Raw genomic sequence first — 16,119 nt, 5'->3', positions numbered from 1 at the left:
TAATTTAACAATCTGATTTAAGTGTTGATTGGGGAACAAGCTTTGAGCAAAGGGCATTGCATTTTTTCTCTTTGTGAAATCTCGCCCAGGAGAAGCCAGCCCAGCGTTCTGTAGTACCAGCAAGTCCTTCCATTTTTGTTGTATTGGAAATCCTGAGCAACACACACAGACTGCTGGAGGAACTCAGCAGGCCGGGCAGCATCTCTGGAAATGAATAAGCAGTCGACGTGTCGGGCCGAGACCCTTCTTCAGGACTGGAAGGGAAGGGGGAAGATGCCAGAATAAAAATGGTGGGGGGAGGGGAAGGAGGCTAGCTGGAAGGTGATAGGTGAAGCCAGGTGCGTGGGAAAGGAAGGAATCTGATAGGAGAGGAGAGTGGACATAGGAGACAGGGAAGGAGGAGGGGCACCAGGGGGAGGTGATAGGCGGGTGAAGAGAGATAAGAGGCCAGAGTGGGGAATAGCTGAAGAGGGAAGGGAGAGGGAAAATTACCAAAAGGAGAAATCGATGCTAAAGCGATCAGGTTGGAGGCTGTCGAGATGGAATACAAGGTGTGGCTCCCCCACCCTTGAGGGCAGCCTCATCTTGGCAGGACAGGAGGCCATGGACTGACACATCGGAACGAGAGTAGGGAATAGGGCTTAAAATGGTTAGTTGCTGGGAAATTCCGCTCCTGGCGGATGGAGCGGGGGTGCTCGATAGGTGCCCACACAATAGTGATGAAGCAGCCCTTGAATCACCAAGATCAAGAAAGATGCAGACCACGTGATGGTAAACGGGACCGGTAGAGATGGGTACTTGATGCTTGGGCATGGTGATTCTGTGCCGTCTGATTATATAAACAAAAATAATAATAATCAACACGAAACATAATCCAAACGCTGACCAGGGCCCACTCAAAGCACATTAGTTTACAAGATTGCATTAGCTTAACAGTTACAAAACAGTCCCCTTCGTAACACACACAAAATGTTGGGGGTACTCAGCAGGTCAGGCAGCGTCTATGGAGGGGAATGAACAGCCGACGTTTCGGGTCACCCAGCATTCTGCATTCATCCAGATTATCCGGGCAGGGAATGTTGTGTGCGCCAGATGAGAGACTTGTCTCTGCCGGAGTCTCCCTGCGCGCATGCTCGAGGAGCTCCGAGTCATCCCAGTGATGAGGGGTCTCAGCCCAGAACCTCTACCGCCTTATGTCTGTTGCTTTGCATTTCTAGCATCTGCAGAATCTCTCGTGTTTAATCCCCTTTGTGTTCGGGTCTGGCCTTCTCAAGGACAAATGGACCTGTGAAATAAAATATATATTTGCTGAGATCACCAAGATCCTGAAATAGGATATTTAAAAAACATATAATACTAATTACTCATCTATCAGTTCATGTTTATGTTGCATTTCCAAGTTAGTTATTAGTTCTAGTTAACCAACTAACTGCGCTAACGCTGCAGTGAAGAGGTTTGAATTTGAGGAACCCACTGTCCTATATAACAGTAAGATAAAGTATTTTAGCTGTTGTTACCAAACCTCTAGCTTCGTAACTTAACTATAATCTGTTATTTTTCCTCCCTGTGATCTGACGCAAAAGCAAAATGGTGTGGTTCTGGGAATCCCGCCCTAAGTATTTCTAACCACTTTTTGCTTTTTTTATTTCTGCTAAAATCATTTATTATCGCTGAAATGAGACTTGGTGTTGGGAGCGACGGTTGTCATGTCCCGCTGTGAGCAGATCAACGTTTGGATCCGAGAGCCGGGAGAGTCCTGGATTGGAGAAGACATCCCGTCACTCAAGCCTACACCACTCCATTCACAGATCTGTCATCTGCACAGAATAACCCAGTGTCACACGTCACACCCGATGAACAGCAAGCAACGGGGAAGGAAAATTAAGATCCCAAGTAGGTCAGAAGAATCATGTCGATAGCAAGGAGCCCGTTGCTTTGTGCCTCAGACAACGCGGAAAAATCACTTCCCTTCAAATAACGTCCTCAGTACAAACATTATCTCCACCTCCTTGTTGCTTATACAAATGGCTGGATCATCCCTTTTCACCTCAAAAGGGATTTTGGTGATCGGGGTTAAAACATGCAACATGCACTTTTTTTTGAGCTGGAATGGATAACCCTTGCAATGGTGCAACTACCAGCCTTTATCTTTATTTATTTATCTGTCTATCTATTCATTCATTCATCTATTTATCTTTCTATTTATGTGTTTGTTTGTTGAGATACAGTGCAGAACACACCCTTCCAGCCTTTCGAAACATGCCACCCAGCAATCCCCCAATTTAACCCTAGCCTAATCACAGGACAATTTGCAATATATTAGTAAATTTGCTGATGAGTCCTGAAGAAGAGTCCCGTGGGCTATCTATTCATCTCCGTAGATGCTGTCTGACCTGCTGATTTCCACCAGTATTTTTGTGTTTCTTGTATTAATAAATCAGTTCATTATTGTCACATATATCTAGATACCATTGAAAAACTTACCTTGCATACCAGCCCTACAGGCTAATTCATACCAACATTGCATTCAGGTTGTACAAAGTTAAACAATAAGAATATTATGTCCTACATATCCGTGCAGTTACAAAGAAGGTTATATTTCATTAGGAGTATGAGGAGGATTGCTATGTCACTAAAGACACTTGCAAATTTCTACAGTTGTACCATGGAGAGCATTCGAACTGGCTGCCTCTCCATCTGGTATGGAGGATTGGAAAAAGCTGCAGAAAGTTGTAAACTCAGTCAGCTCCAATGTGGACGCAAACCTCCCCTCCAAAAGGCCATGCCTCAAAAAGGCAGCGTCCATCATTAAGGACCCCCACCATCCAGGACCTGCCCTCATCTCATTGCTACCATCAGGGAGGAGGTACAGGAGCCTGAAAGTACACACTCATCAAATCAGGGACAGCTTCTTCCCCTCCGCCTTGCAGATTCCAACTACCTTGAGTGTGAAAACATCCCCCCTCAAATCCCCTCTGAACGGCTCAGCAGGCACGTTAAACAAATACTCAACGTTCAATAAACATCTGGAAAAGCAAGCAAAAATGCAGATACTGGCAATCTGGAGCAGCACTTGAATAGTCACAGGGAATGTCAGTGCAAGTAGTGCACTCGAGCACGATTTCACCTTTGAAGAGAGATCTGGATGGGAGGGGAAGGGAGAGCTATTGTCCGGGAGCAGGTCAGTGGGATTATGCAGCTTAAATGGTTCGGACGGATCCGAAGGGCCAGAGGGCCTGTTTCTGTGCTCCAACTCTGTGGCTACCTCAGCAGGTCAGGCAGCATCTGTGGAGGGAAAAAGCAGTTGGCATTTCAGGTCAAGACCTTTCACCAGGGCTCCTGATACCTCCTGGGTATAGATACCACTGAGGTCCTCCAACATCTTGTGTTCTTGTGTGTTGCATCTACCTGAATCACCACGGCAAGGGAGGCTACGGACCCAGCATGGTATCAGAGTGAGTAGCATAATGGGCTGCATGCATCAAAAGGGCCGAAGGGCCTGGTTCTGTACTGTACAAATCCTTGACTCTACCAGCTGCTCTTTCCGGCTACTTTTTCTAAAGATTACACCCAGTTATCTCAGTTGCGTAGCACAGCAGTTAGCACGACGTTATTACAGCTCAGGGTGTCTGCATTCAGATTTCAACTCTGGTGTCCTCAGCAAGCAAGTTTGTACGTTCCTTCCCATACGCGTGTGATTTCCTCCGAATGCTCAGGTTTCCTCCCACAGCCCAGAGACACACTGGTTGGTAGATTAATTGATCATTGAAGATTGTCCAGTGATCAGACTAGGGTTAAATCGGGAGTTACTGGGCAGCACGGCTCGTAGGACAGGAAGGGCCTGTTCCTCACTTCATCTCAATAAAAAAATTAACAATGTGATTCTAAAACTTCCTCGGTGTTGTTGGAAGAACATTTTTATTTCTCATTGCAGGCAGGTAGAGACAGGACGTGACCGAGCCGTTTACCAACTCCTCTCTAAAGTGAAACAAATTCTTTGCAGCGAACACTTCCACCCACGAAGCCCGTCAGGACCACATTGCTTTCCATTATATACATTACTAAATAAGAAATGAAATGGAAAATATATAGAAAAGTGGGGACGGGAGATACAGAACGGGAGGCAGGACTTGGCGCGTATCTCTAAGAGTCACTTAAGTACTTAATGAAGAACCCAGGATAAACCTCACGCTAGAGCAGGAGTTCCCAACCCATTTTAAGCCAGGGACCCCTACCATTAACCTAGTGGTCCGTAGACCCTAGGTTGGGAAGCCCTGTGCTAGAGGGTGGTGTGACGGACCTCTCGGTGAGAAGCAAATGGAACTGTGTGGGCCAAGGCTGCGAGAACTAATGTGGGCCAGAATAGGGCTGATTGGCCTCTTTCTGCCGCCCGCCTTCAACGTGGTATGTTCAGGCAGTGAGAGGGTGCAATCCATGGCCGTGACAAGTGAATATAATATGTATTTTGTCAAATATCCATTACTAACAGGTTGTTGACTTCAACCGGATTCAACTAAAGTGCTTCTGGAGAAAAGGCAGGAGGCGTTATATAATGGTGTTTATACAAATCTGAGCGGGCCGGTAAGCCAGCCAACACTGTGTGTAAATGGGTGAAGTCATCGAAAGTAGCGGATTCCGTGCATTATCCACAGTCTCCCCTTGCCCCCACCCCCCCTGGGTTGGCCCAGTTCCCATTCTGATCTCATGTCCCATTCCAGGATACTCACTGCCTGCAACCCCCCACCTCTCTCCAGCAAGATTCCTGTTTCAATTAATAATAAAGGAACGGTCTGTATGCAAGGAAAAGTTGGCCCATTCTGTTTCACCAGTACTGGCGAACAATCGTTGCACATGTTTTTTTCCACACAATGGAACAATGCAAGTCTGGTTGGTGGAATTCTCCTTGCAGCAAGAAGTGTTATTTCCTTATTGGTTTTCAGAAGAACATAGGCTCATTAGATCTTCAGAACAAGGAGTATTTGGCTCTTTCCTTAAAAACACAGCTCATTCCGTACACAATTTCCAACTTCACACATTCTGAGTGAAATGGAAATCCAGCAAAGCAGAACTGCAGATTCAATGGTCCATTTAATATCAGAATGTATACAATATACAGCCTGAAATTCTTACTCTTTGCAGACATCCTCGAAACAGAATAACCCCAATGAATGACAGAAAACGTTAGAACCACAAAGTCCCTCCTCCCCCCCCAGACAAAAGCATCAACCCACCTTTTCCCCTCTCCCACTTGTTCCAGCATCGGCCCCCACCACCACAAGCAGTAGCAAAATCCCAAACAGGCTCCATGTAAAAACACTGTTCACCCAACAGTTTGACATCCCACAGGTATCACTCCTATCACAGTGACCAACAGCTCACTGTTTCGACGTTACAGTCATTGTTTTTATTTTGAGTTTACCGACTCGAGAATCAGCAGTAAATTCTCTCTCACCGTCGAGGGAGAGTGATTACTCGAGTGCAAAGGCCTCCAACAGCCATGCCCGCTGCCTCGATGTTCCAATTTCCCACGGCGCTTCGGAGAATGAATTTAACATTTTCCTCAGCCGTGGTGACTCTCAATGACCAGGAAATGTACCTTTGTTTCATTATCGATTATTGCCTGGCTGCCATCTCTGAGCAAAACCCTCCAAAGAGACAATATTCTTATTTTGAACAGATGTAATGTAAATTTATTAACAAAATACCTGGATGTCACCTGAGGTTCATTTTCTTGCGGGCATACTCAATAAATCCAATAACCATAATAGAATCAAGGAAACTCTGCAAATACAAAAAGAAAGAAGAAAAAAAGAAATAATTTTAAAAAAAGCAATAACTACTGAGAACATGAGAGGAAAAGTCCTTGAAAGTGGGTCCATAATTCTAAGTAAGTTTATTGACACAGTACGTATATGTTTATTATTTCTTTGTTGTGACACAGCATGAACAGGCCGTTCTGGCCCTCTGAGCTGCACCGTTCAGCGATCCGATTTAACCCAAGCCTAATCACCGGACAATTTACAGTGACCGATTAACCTACCAACCAGTACGCCTCAGGAACGTGGGAGGAAACCGGAACACTCGGAGGAAGCCCACGCGGTCACAGGGAGAACGTACGAACTCCTAGCAGGCAGTGGGGGGAATCGAACCTGCGCAGCCTGTATTGTAATGTGTTGCACTACCTACTCTGCTACCGTGTCACCATATACAACCCTCGCAGGCATTCCCAGTGGAACAATGAAATACAAAAAAAGCAAAGACTGACAAACAACCAACATACAAGGTAAGACCAAATCTGCAAATACAACGAAGTAATAATAAATTATTTAATTAATAATACTGAGAACATGAGTAGTTGAGTCCTTGAAAGTGAGTCTGAATCAGTTCAGAGTTGAGGTGAGTGAAGTTCAGATTCATATTGAAGTTTACTTTCATTCAAACTGTACACATGTACACTGTATAGCTAAACGAGACAATGTTCCTCTGGGACCAAAGTACAAAACAGCAGGATAATAACTGTTCTTGAATCTATTGGTGTGAGTCCTGAGGCTCCCGTACCTCCTTCAGCATGTAGGAAAGGCAGCAGTTAATCTATTCAGAGCAGGATTCCACAAACTGTGATGAACAATCTGCTTGAATACTATCTCTGGGGGCCAACAATGGGCAGTATGTTGGAGTGAAATACCCCGCTTCTCTCCATGATGGGCAGTAGGTTAGAGTGAAATACCCCGCTTCTCTCCATGATGGGCAGTATGTTGGAGTGAAATACCCTGCTTCTCTCCATGATGGGCAGTAGGTTAGAGTGAAATACCCTGCTTCTCTCCATGATGGGCAGTATGTTGGAGTGAAATACCCCGCTTCTCTCCATGATGGGCAGTAGGTTAGAGTGAAATACCCTGCTTCTCTCCATGATGGGCAGTATGTTGGAGTGAAATACCCTGCTTCTCTCCATGATGGGCAGTATGTTGGAGTGAAATACCCTGCTTCTCTCCATGATGGGCAGTATATTGGAGTGAAATACCCTGCTTCTCTCCATGATGGGCAGTATGTTGGAGTGAAATACCCTGCTTCTCTCCATGATGGGCAGTAGGTTGGAGTGAAATACCCTGCTTCTCTCCATGATGGGCAGTAGGTTGGAGTGAAATACCCTGCTTCTCTCCATGATGGGCAGTATGTTGGAGTGAAATACCCTGCTTCTCTCATCAGGGAACAACTACATCAGCAGCTACAACCAGTGCCATGGAACCACTCCCACTGAGTGGATACAACTGAATGATTTGCTGAACCTTTCTGGTTGGGAGTTACAGTAAACCTCCAGAGCATAGTAACAGGCCCTTCGGCCTACCACATTGATGCTAACCTTTAGTCCATCAACACCAGTTCCATGTGTCCTCATTAGCTCCATATCCTTCCACGTCTTGCTTACGTAAAATGTGACCAGATCTGATTCCACGACCTCTCTGTCACTGAGTTCCAGGTATCAGCCACTCTGTATAAAAACATCCCCCTCACATTGTTTGTAAACATCACTCCTCTCTTCTTAAACCTATGCCCCCTCCTATATGATTGTCTACCATGGAAAAGGGATTCTGACCTTCATCACCACCATCATCACCATGTGCCATGTCGTATGACATCATCATTATGTGTCATGTCATATGACATGGGCTATCATGCCTCCATGACCATGATTGTCCTTAGCAAATTCACCAGCTGCTCCCATGGCTTCACACAACCCTGACTGGGGGCTGGAGAACTCGTCAGGTGCTACCCCTTGCCCAAGGTTGACCTGCAGGCTAGTGGAGGGAAAGAGCGCCTTACACCTGCTGTGGTGAAGATACGTCTGATATTTTTACATGGCTCTGACAGGTCACCTTCTCAGTAACCTTCACTCTAGCAAAACCAGACCCTATCTCACCAGTCTTTCCCCATAACTAAAGCTCTCTAATGCAGCCAACATCCTGGTGAATCTCCTCTGCACTCTCCAGTGCGACCATAACCTTACCACGAAAACTACACACGAGTTTTAACCTTTACACACCAATGGGATTGCCACCAAGCAACCCCTGACAACCCCAATTTAACCCCAAACTAATCACAGGACAATTGACAATGACCTACAGTATTAACTTACTAACCAGTACGTCTTTGGACTGTGGGAGGAAACCAGAGCACTCGGAGGAAACATGCGCATTCCATGGGGAGGATGTAGAGAGAGTCCTTAAAGAGGATGTTGGGATTGAACTCTGAACTCCAACGCCCTGAGCTGTAGCAGTCTCAGTCAGCAACGGAGTAACTGCACCGTGGAAAGGTCACGATGATTACCCAGTGTAAGCAAGCCGGCAGTTTGGGAGCTAAAGCAGGTCTTGTTACAGAGATGTGGGAAATGGTTAGATCCTATTTTAGATGAGGTATTATATTTTAATAAGAATTACAGAGGAGAGAAGCAACTTAGCTTAATTGAAAGTTTCCACACACCAGCTGGTGTATTCCTCTCAACAGCTATGAGATTAAATGGAAATTACTGTTTAAAATTAATTATGAATTCACTCAGAGAGTATTTATTGATGCTGCTGTTGTCTGCTGACTGCTGGCAACATTTAGTTTAGAGTAGTGGAGACAGCAGACAATCTTACACTTACTCACACCTGTAAACCCTACAAGGGAGTCAACACCTACTGAAATGAACGGAATTTCTTTAACCAGAGGGTGGTGAATCTGCAGAATTCATTGCCATGGACAGCTGTGGAGCTGTGAGTATATTTAAAGTGGAGGTTGATAGATTAGTCTGGGCGTCAAGTGTTATGGGGGGAATGGTGTTGAGAGGGAAATGGATCAGCCATGATGGAATGGTGGAGCAGACTCAATGGGCTGAATGGCCTAATTCTGCTCCTATATCATATCATCATCATCATTATGTGCCGTGCTGTATAACATGGGCGATCATGGTCTTTGATTGTTCTCACCCACAAAAGGATACCTTCTCTCCGTGTCTGCCCTGCCAGACCCTCTCAGAATCATGAAGTTCTCAGTGAGGTTGCCCATCAGCTTCCATTCTTCTAATCAGTATTTGTTTGCTCATTGATTCTGTGCTAGGTCACACAATGTAGGCTATCATGGTCTTTCTATGTTCATGATTCTTCTTGGCAGATTGTCTACAGAAGTGGTTTGCCATTGCCTTCTTCTGGGCAGTATCTTTACAAGACAGGTGACCCCAACCTTGCCCAAGGGTGACTGGTAGGTTAGCGGAGGGAAGGAGCACCTTACACTGCCTTTAATAGAGATGCATCTCCAGTCTGCCACCCAGCTATGTCCTGTGGTTTTATGAAATAGACTCCCTTCCTAACTCATCAAATTCATCCAGTATTACAATGTACAGACTTACCAGATCATTGGTTTGATCTCTGAGTCAGTGTAACACAGCTGAAGGAAAACTTTGCGGATGCTAGAAATCTGAAATAAAAACTGAAACACTGAGGAAATACTCAGCAGGTTAGGCAGCAGCTGTGGAGAAGAAACACAATCAATGTTCGGGTCAGTTTGTCAATCAGAAATGTCAACAGGGTGTCGAAAGAGAGGAAGCTAGGGCAGAAAAGGATTGGAGGGAAGACTGTGGATTCTGATATTTGTTTCGGCCAGAATGAGGCTCTCACCTAAGGTCAAAAGTTGCTGGGCTGTTAGGGGAGAGATCACTATCATCCACACAAGGAAAAAGAGGGAGAAATAGAATGGGTCTTTTTTTTTGGTCAGTTGGGTTCTTTCAGATTTTATACTTTGTGGCTGCCTGTAAGAAGACAAATCTCAAGGTTGTATAATTTATACGTACAACACACTGGAGGAACTCAGCAGGTCGGGCAGCAACCATGGAAACGAGCAGTCAACGTTTCAGGCCGAGACCCTTCGTCAGGACTAAAGGAGGAGGGGGCAGGGATCCCATAAAGAAGGTGGGGGGAGGATGGAGGGGGAAGGTACAGGTGAAAAACCAATCAGAGAACAGATCAAGGAGTGGGGGAGGGGAAGCAGGGAGGGGATAGGCCGGAGAGGTGAAGAAGGAATGGAAGGGTAGTAGAAGAAGGAAGAATCATGAGAGAGGTGATAGGCAGCTGGAGGAGGAGGCAGAGTGAAACTGGGATGGGGGAAGGGAGAGGAAGGGAATTACTGGAACTACACAGGCATGTAACGAGAAGGAGATGAGTTATACAGCTCTCGTTACATGCACATGCGGTTCAACTCTGTGAAAATGCAGAAAGCTTGAAGTTAATAACTCATCTCCTTCTACCTTAGGCCACAAACTTATCAATCACCCCATGTTGTGGACCACTTCTGGAGGTCCAAGACACCGTCATCTACAAAGAAGGGATCCGTATGCTCCACGACTGCTGGACTAAGTATGTAAATGTAGGAAAAATAAAAATGTGCTAGGTTTTCTAAAATGGACTCCTTCTGCCTTAGGCCACGAACTTATCAATCACCCCTTGTACATGTATTTCACCATATACAACCCTGAGATTCATTTTCTTGTGGGCATTCATAGCAAATAAAGAAACACAATAGAATCAATGAAAGACTTCACCCAACAGGATGGACAAACAACCAACGTGCAAAAGACAACAAACTGGGCAAATACAAAAATGTAAGGGGAAAAAAGTAATAAAAGTAATAATGATAATAATAATAACAGCCCAGAAAAATGAAGACATTATCACTATTGAAGAAAAGGTGAGCCAATGGAAGAGCATGACCTTCCATGGAAGACATCCCCAGGATCTGAACAGACTAGATGTCGACAAGGGAGTGAGAAATGCCCGGCTCGGAGTTCGAGACCTCTTCCCTGAAACAGAAGTGTTCCTTTGCTGCAACACAGGACCTGGTGGCTAGCAAGAAAAATATTAAAAATACATATATAATAAAAGAACAACAAATTCAAGATGATACATGTAGAAAGTGCCAAGAAGAAAACAGAAACGATCCAACACATTACAGGATCCCGTAGCGGTTTAACTCAATCTGTTTACTTACACAGGCACAATCATGTGGCAAACATCATTCACCAAATTCTTGCTTTAAAATACAAACTTATAAATGAAATAACACCTTACTATAAATACAAGCCTGATCCAGTTTTAGAGTCAGAATGCCACAGACTATATTCTGACCGATCAGTTATTACAGATAGGACAATCTGTAATAACCGTCTGGATATAATAGCAACAGGATAAAGAAGCAAGAACAACGGATTTAATGGGTAAAGCCATTCCAAACACACATAGCATACAGAAATCAGTAAGTGAAAAACACCAGAAATACGCTGAACTAAAAGAGGAAATTGAAAGTCTATGGAACATGAACAAGGCATACATTGTCCTGATAGTAATATCTACAACTAGTACCATCCCAAAGTCACCACACAATAGCATTAAACACTTAGGCCTACATAGCAAAATCTACATCAATCTCCAGAAAGCCACAATGCTCAACACCACTAGAATAGTCCACAAGTTCCCAGCAATTGACAAATGAGCATGTTTGGCTATGCCCGTATCTCAAATTTGACCAGCTTGAGCTGGGAAAAAGTAAATAATAGTAATAAATCTTGAGGCTCTCCATTGATCAGAATCACACCACTGCGATATACATGCCAGTACGCACGCCAGGGCAGTTTGCTATAGAGAGCAAGCTCCCCCTCTCCATGCCGATGATGAATCCAAAGGATGCATCAGCAACATCACAGGAGCTGCCCGTCAGTATTGAACTCATTGACTACCTTAGAGACTCCAGCTCCAGATTTTTCCTCAGGGTTTACTCCCATGTGTGGGTACAACCACAAGTCAGCAGAGGTTTGCGATCTGAGTTTTCCTTCTCCTAGATGAGCTGCCAACCACAGCTTGGGTAGAGGAGCCCCATCTATGCGAAGCGACTGGTTTTAAGGTGCCAGTAACCCGCCTTCGCCCCTTCTCCTGTCAAATGGCTCCCCCGGGCTTAGTAGTTAAGCCGCACGTGAAGGCCAGGAGATGGACTTGGTTGTAAGAGGCTATTTGAGAGGCACGCCATTGGGAGAACTTAATAGGTAGTGGGAGCTTGTCCCCATTACCACCCTAACAATTACAACCTTAAGGAACCAATAATAACCAATAATATCACTCAATGAATAAATAATAAATATCAACAATCTGAGATGAAGAGTCTTTGAATTTGAGTTTTGGAAGTGAAAATTGTTTTCAGGATTTTTCTTGGTCCGGAACAAAGCAGAATCTGAACTTGCCTCACCTCCTGCTGGCCAGCTGAACTCATCTTGTCAGTCAGTCAGTCTCCTTCCAACAACCAACCTCTTTCTTAATACTTTGCAGGAAACTCGGGAGCATAACGTATTGTTATTAAAAGTGAAATCAGACAAACAACAAAATGTGCAGAAAGAACAGGGGAGAGGGACTGTTTGCACAGCCTATCCAGAGGCTGCAGGTAGATGATTGGCTCCTTCAGTACGTTCAATCCTTCCTATCCTGCAGAAGGCTGCAAGTGATCCCAGTTTGTCGTCGTTTAGTTCAAGTGTGTCACGGTAACGTCACGGTTAGCGTGCTTCTACTACAGCTCAAGGTGTTCCGGAGTTTGGAGTTAATTCCGGCACCGTCTGTACGGAGTGCGTACCTTCTCCCCGGGACCACATGAGTTTTTCCAGGGGCTCCAGACTCCTGCCACTGTCCAAGAACGTATCAGTTGATAGGTTAATTGGCCGATGTATATTGTCCTGTGATTAGGCTGGGATTAAATAGGTGGGTTGCTGGGAACTGTGGCTCGTAGGTCCTGAATGTCCTGTTCTGCACTGTATCTCTAAATAAAATAATTATATTCCACCACAATGTGATATTCCACATTTGCTATCTTATAAGAGCATAAGAAACAGGAACAGGAGTCGGCCACCTGGCTCGTTGAGCCTGCCCCGCCGTTCAATAAGATCATGGCTGACCTGCCTTGGGCTTACTTCAGTGTCTTTATGTCTAGGGTGGTCTGTCTGGATGGCATACAGAAACAAAAGCTTTTCTAGATTCCTGATGAAGGGTCAGGGTTCAAGTTTATTTATCACGTGTACATCAAAACGTATGGTGAAATGTGTTGCTTGTGTTAACAGCCGTGGCTGTTCTGGGAGGAATCTCACAGGTGTCACCTCACATTTCGGTGCCGACCTCGCACACCCACAATGCTCGGCAGAACAACACAGAACACAACAACAGCAAAACAAGCCCCATTCCTCCCTCCCACCCACCCAGCACACACGCGCAGTTGCTTAACCACAGGACGGGCTGTCTCCCTCAGCCTCCAGCGGACTCCGATTCAGTCTCGGGGATTTGACTTCCCAGTGGACCCGATCTTGCAGACACTGGTCTCCGACTTCCCCAGCGGACGGGCAGAAATTGGCAGACTCACTTCTAACCAATGGACATCAACTTCTGGACTTCCGATTTGATCCTCAGTCCTCAATCCTCAGCATCAACCACAGGACATGTCCCACACCGAACACTAGGCCTCCAACCCAGGTCTCGCCTCAAAACATTGACTGTCCATGTTCCTCCATGTTCCTCGTGACGTGCTAAGTTGCTCCAGCACTTTTGGGTGTATTTCCAGCACCTGCAGGTACATTGACAACATTGAAAAAACACTCGGATAGGTACATGGATCAAGAGGGAGGCAAATGGGATGAGCTCGGATGGGAATCTGGGTCAGCATGGGCCAGTTGGGCCAAAGGATCTGTTTCTGTGCTGTAAGAGTCTATAATGGCGTCCAGTGACAGGTGATTCCGGCCTCAGAGTTCCCTCTGAGACAGGGCGCCCACAGACCCACCATTAGGGTGCTTAAGCAGCCAGCTCTATTTCCAGAGAAAGTCACTCTTTCTTAGACTCCCTTTCTCCTGCTTTCTCCATTCCTGAAGTCCAACAGACAATCTGGTAGAAAATTTCCAGAAGGGGGTTTTGGAACTGGATTCAGTGGGAACTTGAAACAGGGAAAGGGTAAATAACTGAAGAACGCAAGGTTGGGAAGAAAACAGGGAACTCAAACCAATGATTATCTGAAGCCTGAATCCCAGGCCCCACACTGGACCACACAACAGCTTTGGCCTGTGTGTATCAGTGGGGTGTATGGAGTGTCCAGGGAAGGGTAGAACCTCATGTGAAGGGGCTTGTCATGTCCATTCCGGGGCAGCCCACTCACCCTCGGTCCCCACCAGATGCTCAGCTCTCAGCTGTGGCTCCAAGTAGCTGTTTGTGTGCGACAGTGGCCACACCCCGGTACACCGCTTCAACAGGAGAGCTAAACTGGGTGAATGTAGCCAGCAGCCTCATACCTCAGTGAGATAGGACATGCCTGTCCTAGCCTGCAAAGTCACCTCCAGCTACAGTGAGTTCCAGTGGCTAAGAAGGTGGTTCTGTAACGCTCCACGGAGAGTGAAGGACATGAAAGACCCAGAAGATGTCACGGTCATCCACGGCAAACAAGGAAGACCCCAGTTTGTGACGCTTGTTCGTACCACTGGACCCAGACTTCTGTCATCAAGAGAGTGGAACTGATTGTGGACTTCAGAAAAGAAGTCCACAATCAATTAAGAGTTTTAGGAGATTTGATAAGTCAGCAAAGACACCTGCAAAGTTCTACAGAGACCATTCGAACTGGCTACATCACCGCCTGGTATGGGGGGGCTACAGCACAGGATTGAAATAAACTACGGAGAGTTGTAAACCACCATGAGGATTAAACTCCGTAGTATCCAGGACATCTTCAAGGAGCAATGTCTCAGAAAGGCAGCGTCCATCATTAAGGACTCCCATCACCCAGGGCACGCCCTCTTCTCATCGCTACCATGAGGGAGGAGGTACAGGATCACAAACACAAGGAAGTCTGTGGATGCTGGAAATCCATTGCAACACACACAAAATGCTGCAGGAACTCAAGCAAATTTCTACAGACTCTACAGATACAGATGCCTGAAGACACACACTCAATGAATGATTCAGGAACAGCTTCTTCCCCTCTGCCATCTGAATGGACATTGAACCCGTGAACACTACCTCACTACTTTTTTTATTTCTTTTACTACTTATTTAATTTAGCTATTATATATATATATATATATATATATAATAGCTAAATTTTATAGCTAATTTTATAAAATAGCTAAACTGATCAAAATCAGGTTTAATATCAGCAGTATATGTTGCAAAATTTGTTAACTGCGAGGCAGCAGTGCAGTACAATGCAATATGTATATATATTCTGTAATTCATTTTTTTCTATATTATTATATATTGCATCGTACTGCACTGCTGCCTCGAAGTTAACAAATTTTGCAACATATACTGCTGATATTAAACCTGATTTTGATCAATTTTTCCACTTTAAAAACTCTCCCACACACGTTTCTTGTCAACTTTGGACATAGAAGCACCCCCGTCAGTGAGCACAGGAGAGGCATCGCAACAAGTCTCTGCATGTTCTGGAGGTGAAAAACAGAGAAGATGAGACAATTAACAGAGATGGCTCAGTAAACATTGGTAACTGGGCTGATTTTGTTATGTTAACTTATGAAGAGCTTCACAAAAGGTTGTAAATGGAGCACATTTAGATATCAAAGAGTCAGAGATGTACAGATATTGTCACTTTGTCTATGATGATGGAATCAGCATTCAATTGTCCATCTGTGTGGAAGACATTAACTCCCTGAAACGCACCTTCTGAAAGTTGCTCCTGGACCAGAACTGTCTCTGCTCACCGATGCGACTCAGGTCAGGAGTGTAATGGAATACTCGCCACTTGCCTGGATGAGTGCAGCTCCATCAACACTCAAGAAGCTTGACAACATCAAATACAAGACTGCCCACTTGATTGGTACCCCAAGCATCCAATCCCTCCAGCATAGACGAACGGTTGCAGCAGTGTGTACTATCTACAAGCACAAAGTACACTGCAGATGCTGTGGTCAAATCCACACATACAAAAGCTGGATGAACTCAGCAGGTCGGGCAGCATCCGTTGAAATGAGCAGTCAACGTTTCGGGCCGAGACCCTTCGTCAGGACTCACGAAACATTGACTGCTCATTTCAATGGATGCTGCCCGACCTGCTGAGTTC

The sequence above is a fragment of the Hemitrygon akajei genome, chromosome 25 (genome assembly GCF_048418815.1).
Source record: "Hemitrygon akajei chromosome 25, sHemAka1.3, whole genome shotgun sequence".
In the NCBI taxonomy this organism is placed as follows: Eukaryota; Metazoa; Chordata; class Chondrichthyes; order Myliobatiformes; family Dasyatidae; genus Hemitrygon; species Hemitrygon akajei.
This window is presented reverse-complemented; position numbering follows the sequence as displayed.